Source organism: Sciurus carolinensis, chromosome 4, assembly GCF_902686445.1.
Source record: "Sciurus carolinensis chromosome 4, mSciCar1.2, whole genome shotgun sequence".
In the NCBI taxonomy this organism is placed as follows: Eukaryota; Metazoa; Chordata; class Mammalia; order Rodentia; family Sciuridae; genus Sciurus; species Sciurus carolinensis.
This window is the reverse complement of record NC_062216.1, coordinates 102,791,458-102,797,521: the sequence shown is the minus strand read 5'-3', so window position 1 is coordinate 102,797,521 and position 6,064 is coordinate 102,791,458. Positions and strand designations below refer to the sequence as shown.

Here is a 6,064-nt window from a genome sequence, read left to right as displayed (position 1 = left end):
TATTTGTGTCTGGGGCATGGAGTCTCTCTCTGCTTCCTAATCTCATGTGAGCTGCTTCCCTCTGCCACACACTCTGTCCATGAAGTTCAGCCTCATCTCAAGTCCCAAGGAATGGAGCCAGCTTTCTATGGACTAAGACCCCTGAAACTGTGAGCCCTCAAATAAACTTTTCCTCCTTTAAAATAGTTCTGGTCACATCTTTTAGCATTAGCTGTGAGAAAGTTGACCAAAACAGCCAGTATGCATTTCTCAGAATATACTAGGAACAATCACCACAGGCATACATCTTTACAGTCAATTTAGCCTGCTGAACACTATCCATGCCATGGTAAGAATTTCATCTTCAGCATCAGTCTATAGTTGGTAAAGCATCACTGACAAGTTTTTCAAAGGGAGACTTTGCCTGTGCAATGGGTGAGGGTTCCCAAGAATAGGTGTGGGCAGGTGCAGCATCTCCTTTTTTACAGTGCACCTCACTGAACTGGTTCCAGCCTCCCACCAGCTCAGACTCCAGCTTCACAACCTTTTACAGAAGCTTCTCAATCTTATGCTATAATGAGGACTCACAATCAGTGTCTTCCCTGTTAGCATCAGAATGTTTACTTTGCCCTGGACAGAACCTACCATCTCCTTCATCTGCTTCAGGGTCTTCTTAAACCCCTCTGCACATCCTGTTGCTTCCTCCAGCTTCCTCAACACTATGTGTCTGAAAATAGCAGCTTTGAAATGATTAGAGCTGATCCACCAATTCCTGCAATTTCTGCAAGATCGGCTTGATTTCTTCCTCTCCATCAGCCATCATTTCCAAGCCACCATAATTAATTAATTAATATAAAGTCTGCTAAGAGCAGTGATTAGAAATAGATTTTCTGTGAAGCTAATGAAGCTTAAACTTTAGTACTCTCATTTGTTGGACCTGTTCCAAAGCCCAGGCAAAGTGTTTGCATGATCATGATTTTATAAAATTTGCAACTGTTAGGTATTTCAGCCATAACTCAAGTAAGAGCATACTCTTTCTACTCTGGTTTACCATATATCTCACTTCCTCCCCAGTTAAGTAGCTTAAGACTAGCAGCAAGCATTTTGGGATTTGAATAAGGGGAAGTCAAGTTGATGATATAGTTAGTTTGCACTTAGTATGATATAGTTATGTGTTTTTAAGTCACTTTCATGTATGTTTAAGACATCTGATCATCTCAATGTAGAAAGGGCTTCTAGGAATGCTTGTGTTGCCTACTGTGTCAACTGACTGGACCTTGTCACGTGAAGGTGTAGGGATAGAGTTGTGAGATGTTATGAATATGTTCTCCAGCCCTAACAAAAAAAGAATGTTGGTGGAGATAAAAGAAGATTTGAAATGTGTGGAACCAAAAGGTAATCTGTTGAAATTCTCCCAGTCATTCATTATATAAAATTATAAGTCAAGACTGTTTTTCTCATTGATACCTAGTTTATTTTAATTTTTAATTAAAACACTGCTATATTATAAATATACATAGTAGTGGGGTTTTTTGCTATGTATTTGTACATGCATACATTATAATAGTATAATTTGGTCCATTTCATTTGCCAATACCTCTCCTTTCCTTTCTCTCCTCCCTCCCTCTGGTCCTCTTCTGCTATATGGGTCTCCCTTCTAGATGTCTAGTTTAAACAGAAGATCTTTCATACCTAATTATAAACAACTTTTTTTTTTCATGAGGATCATACAAAATAGGATTTTAAAGAAATTCTTTGTAGTAATAGAGTTTGTGAATAATTTAACATTTTGTGAAGCCCAAGTCTCATTAATTAAAAATTTGATCAAGTGGCAGAGGAAAGACTTAATTCCATTTCTCCTCCCTCTATAGAAAATGATATTGCAAAATCAATGTCATATGAAGAGGCAATAAAGAGCATGCAACCAACAAGAGAGAAAACAAGTAGGAAAGTTGTTCTAGAAGTGTCAGCCAGTCAATTAGCTAAACACAATGTTTTTTTTTTTCTGTTTTTCTGATAGATGATGTATTTTTTAGTCTTTTAAAGTCTGTAATTTGAGTGCTTTTTCATTATAAATAATATTTATTTTGCATCCTAATTTTGTATTCATTTAAAGAGGGTTGTGAAAATTGCACTAGCTTCACAACCCACAACCTGGAATTTGAACCCTGCAGGGTAGAGGAAGGCAGTTTCTCTTGAGGGAGTCTGCTGTTCTGAAATGGGGTAGTAAAGAAAAGGCAGTGACCAGATTCTTCCTGAAAGAGGGCAGGTCTAGAGATTGAGTAGGAGTTTCCCAAATGAACTCTCCAAATTGAAGTGGGACTTGCCCATACCATGGAATTTCTTTTCAGTTTTGTAACAGGGCACATTTGTTTTACTGTTTCCTTTGGGGTATTTGTTCTTGTAGTTATACACACATGAATGTCTTTATTTTATAACTGGTTTTGAAGAGAGGAACTTTTTCGTGGAGTCAATAGGATCCTGTGGATTAATTTTGAGTCCCCTATGGAGAGTCATAGCCGGGAACTGGTGGAACCCCCAGGGTATTGGGACTCCTGGCACAGACAGAACTGTTTGAGAGCTTAGGTATCCATTTCCTTGCATCTGCATGGAATCCAGCTTTATTCTGGGTTCAACCTTTGACATGGATAACAGTGCCAACAGTCACCAAACTTGTTGGTGAGTCACAGTCAGTAGAATTTCCTGAGCAGCTGTTCAGTTTGCATACGTGGATAAGTGGAAAACAAGAGCCAAATAAAAAGAACAAGGTGGCCATCTAGCTTGGTGGTGATTTTGATTGGAAGATTGGTTTTGGGATGCATTTGTTTATTCAATAATTATTTGAATGTCTACTATGCACTAGATCTTATTTCAAGCTCTGGGACTACAGAAGAACATAAAACATAAAAAACTCCTGACTGCTGTGGAATACATGGCAGGTATCTCTTGAGAATGACAAGAACTAGCAAATGGAACTTTGTGGGAGAGGAAGAAGGAAGGTGGAAGGATCAAAGTTATGTTTGATTCTACATAGATATGGGCTACTAACACAGTGGGCTATAATTTCCAAGTATCATAATTAAGCTTTATGCAAATTTTGCATTGAACTCTATTATACAACAGTGTTTAATTTTATATAAAAATGACATTTACCCTGCCATGTCTTTGAGAAGAACTGATAATCCAGGAAGGTGTGCTGTGTGTACCTTTGTACATAAACTTTGAGCTTTATAGTTAACTGAAGATAAACTAAAGTTTTCAAAAAAGGGCATGCAAGATCTAGTTTGTATTTGTATGTCATTCTAATATCTTTGTAGGGATTTAAGTAAATGTGTACTAATCAGGAGGCTAATGGAGCACTGCAGACTGGTCAACCAGGGCTTGGGGCAGAACTGGGGAAATCAGAAGGAAAGAAAGAGAATGCCAGATAAAACTTAGGAAGTAAAATCAGTGGAACCTGGAAACTGAGTGTGTGGGAATGGGGGAAGGATTAGTGAAGCTGAGGATGGATATCTTCTAGGGTTGTCAGAGTGGATGGTAAGACTGCCAGCTGAAAAAGAATATCAAGGTAGAAGAACACATTGGGGGCTAAAAAAATGAATTCAGTATTGGTTGTGTAAAGTTTGAGGTATCCAAGAATGACTGATAGAAATGATGAGTAGAACATTTGGTTTTCAAGTCTGCTAGGGAAGTCCTGGGAGCTAGAAATAATATTGGCAATAATACTGGAATAATACTGGTGTTACTTGAAGCAGAGCTAATGGATGGGATTACTGAAGAGAGCTGAGGAGTTGAGAAGAAGCCCAAGGATGGCACACCAGGGTTGCTACAGATGACCCTGGTGATGTAGGGCAGAGGCATGGGGGCCCTCAAAGAACACCCTAGAAGGGCCCAGAGAAGTGCAAGAAGCTTCTCCATTATTCTCTTCTGGAAGGAGCCAATGAGGAATTTCTGAGCCTCCTTTTTTCCTTTAAGAAATATTTATTAAATATCCCAGGATATGTTGCCACATTTCCCACTAATTACTTGGTGAATGGTGTCAGATGCCCAGATGGTTGTATTGTTGAAAACACGTACGATTAGCTCCTTGGTGGGAAGAAATGGTTCTGAATAAGGTCCCATGGCCCATAGCAGGAAGGCCCAAGACGTTGAGCGTGAAGTCAGCAAAGCTGTTGTGCAGAACAGCCAGATGGGGACTGGGGAGAGACACGTGCGTGGCGCACGGGCGGGCCTGAGGGAGCCCCACGTGTTGGACGCTGGAGGCCTGCTGTGCAGCTTCTGTCGCTGAAGCCTTTGCATGTCTGCTGCTTTGCTGGCAAGCGAGGCCTCCAGCACAAGCGTCTGAATCCCTCCTTAAGCCACGAGGCTGTGGCTTGCCGCTTTCCAACCCCAAAGCAGGCTTCGCAATCTGTTCAGTGCTGTCTCTGTGCTTGGAAGGAGGTGGAGGAATTGCGAGTCACCGTCTGTGAGGGTATGGCAGGGAAGGAGGGAGTAATGCCCTACTTTCAGAAAACGACGGAAGAAAAAAAATCCTCATTTTACGGACAAAGTTTAATTCATGTGGCAACCTCTGGTGGTCATCATTAATTTAATCCATCAAATGTGGTCTTTGAGATTCTAAGATTGATAAAATTCTCAAACAGAAAATGTTAAAAGATCTAAGAAAAATGATAATGGCCTTAGCTATAAGGCCTAAATAATTAAGGACAGGCTCAAAGGAATATTAAAAATCAGAGAAAAGTTATGGACATTTTTGTCTGTTATAGAAGAGACTCTTTGGACAAAGATGACTTTTTTGGGAGGGAGGGAGGTTTAATAACAGGTGAACCATTGTTGACTCCAATTGTAAGCATCTTTGACTTGTTTTCTGTCTTGGGCTTCTTTTAAAGATTTTGTAGTCAGTGGTGGTGTGTTAGCTGCTTTAAAATACATTTATTTTATCCTTAAACACTGATATTCATATTATTATCTCTGTTTTACAGGCGAGAAGACAACAGCTCAGAGGTAAAGCACTATGCTTTTTTGTCAAGGCTGTGAAGTGGTAGATCTAGGATCTGAAGCCAGAGAGCAGGGCATGGGCTCTGACTCCACAGTCTTGTACCATAGCTTCATGTCCAAATGTTCCTCCCCCTTTTCATGCTACATACTACTATATATAATTATTTTGGATTTGGGGAACAGGCCTTCTAATCAATTTTATATCTGAATCAAGACCTGGGTATGGGCATGTCACCTGAGAGGGTTCTCAGAATGTGCTGGAGGTCTTGCATGTTGCCTCTGCCAGGGGCGCAAAATGGGAAGGAGAGAGAGGGTATGGTTTATGATTATTCCCCCTCATTGTTTCTTTCCATGATTAAAGGTCTGTCTCTGATGATGAATCAGGGATGAGACAGAAGGGAGCAACCCTCGCTGTCCGCAGATGCAGGTACAATTCACCATCACTGGGTGGCATGAAGACAGAATCCGGAAGACAGGCACAGGATCATGTTGTGTTGTACTCCTGGGGTAAAATAGGTCAAGGCCCATTTTAGACTTCAAGTTGAATCAGGGAAGATAACATCAGAACATGTAACCAAGTAGGTAAATTCATTTCAGCATTCAATTGGAATAAAGCTTGTTCTCATTGGGAAATAGAGTTTTACTGACAGCTTACATTGTGCTGCTAATTAGATTCCATCACCCGCTTCCCCTATTAGTCACAGCATTAGGTGAAGGGATAATGGTGTTGGGAAATTCTCTGAGTTGATTGATCTTTGATTTTTATGTTATCTTGTTCTCTTCTTTTTTATAATATTATTACAGAAAGACAGATTGTGAGTGAAGCTTAGACTCGCTCTCAGTTCTTGAGGAAGGTATATTATGAACCTCCAACAAAATTATAAGCTAAGTACCTTAGCTGTTTGTTTACTTCATTACAAAAAACTAAGTGTGACATCTGCTGATTGCTGAATGTTCAGTTTAGGATGTCATTGTCCACGAGCCATCTCTTTAAGATATTCAGTACTTGTTTCCAATGATAAGCTTTTATCACAAGTTTCCTATTGTCCTATGGAAGTTATCTCACTAATGGTTGCTTGATGTAGTT

The 6,064-nt window shown here is 40.0% G+C and overlaps 1 pseudogene; it reads right to left on the bottom strand.

Annotated features, from left to right (window-relative positions):
* Positions 1–259: 259 nt before the first annotated feature.
* On the bottom strand, positions 260–802 carry LOC124982857 (tetratricopeptide repeat protein 5-like; annotated as a pseudogene).
* Between the last annotated feature and the right edge of the window lie 5,262 nt (positions 803–6,064).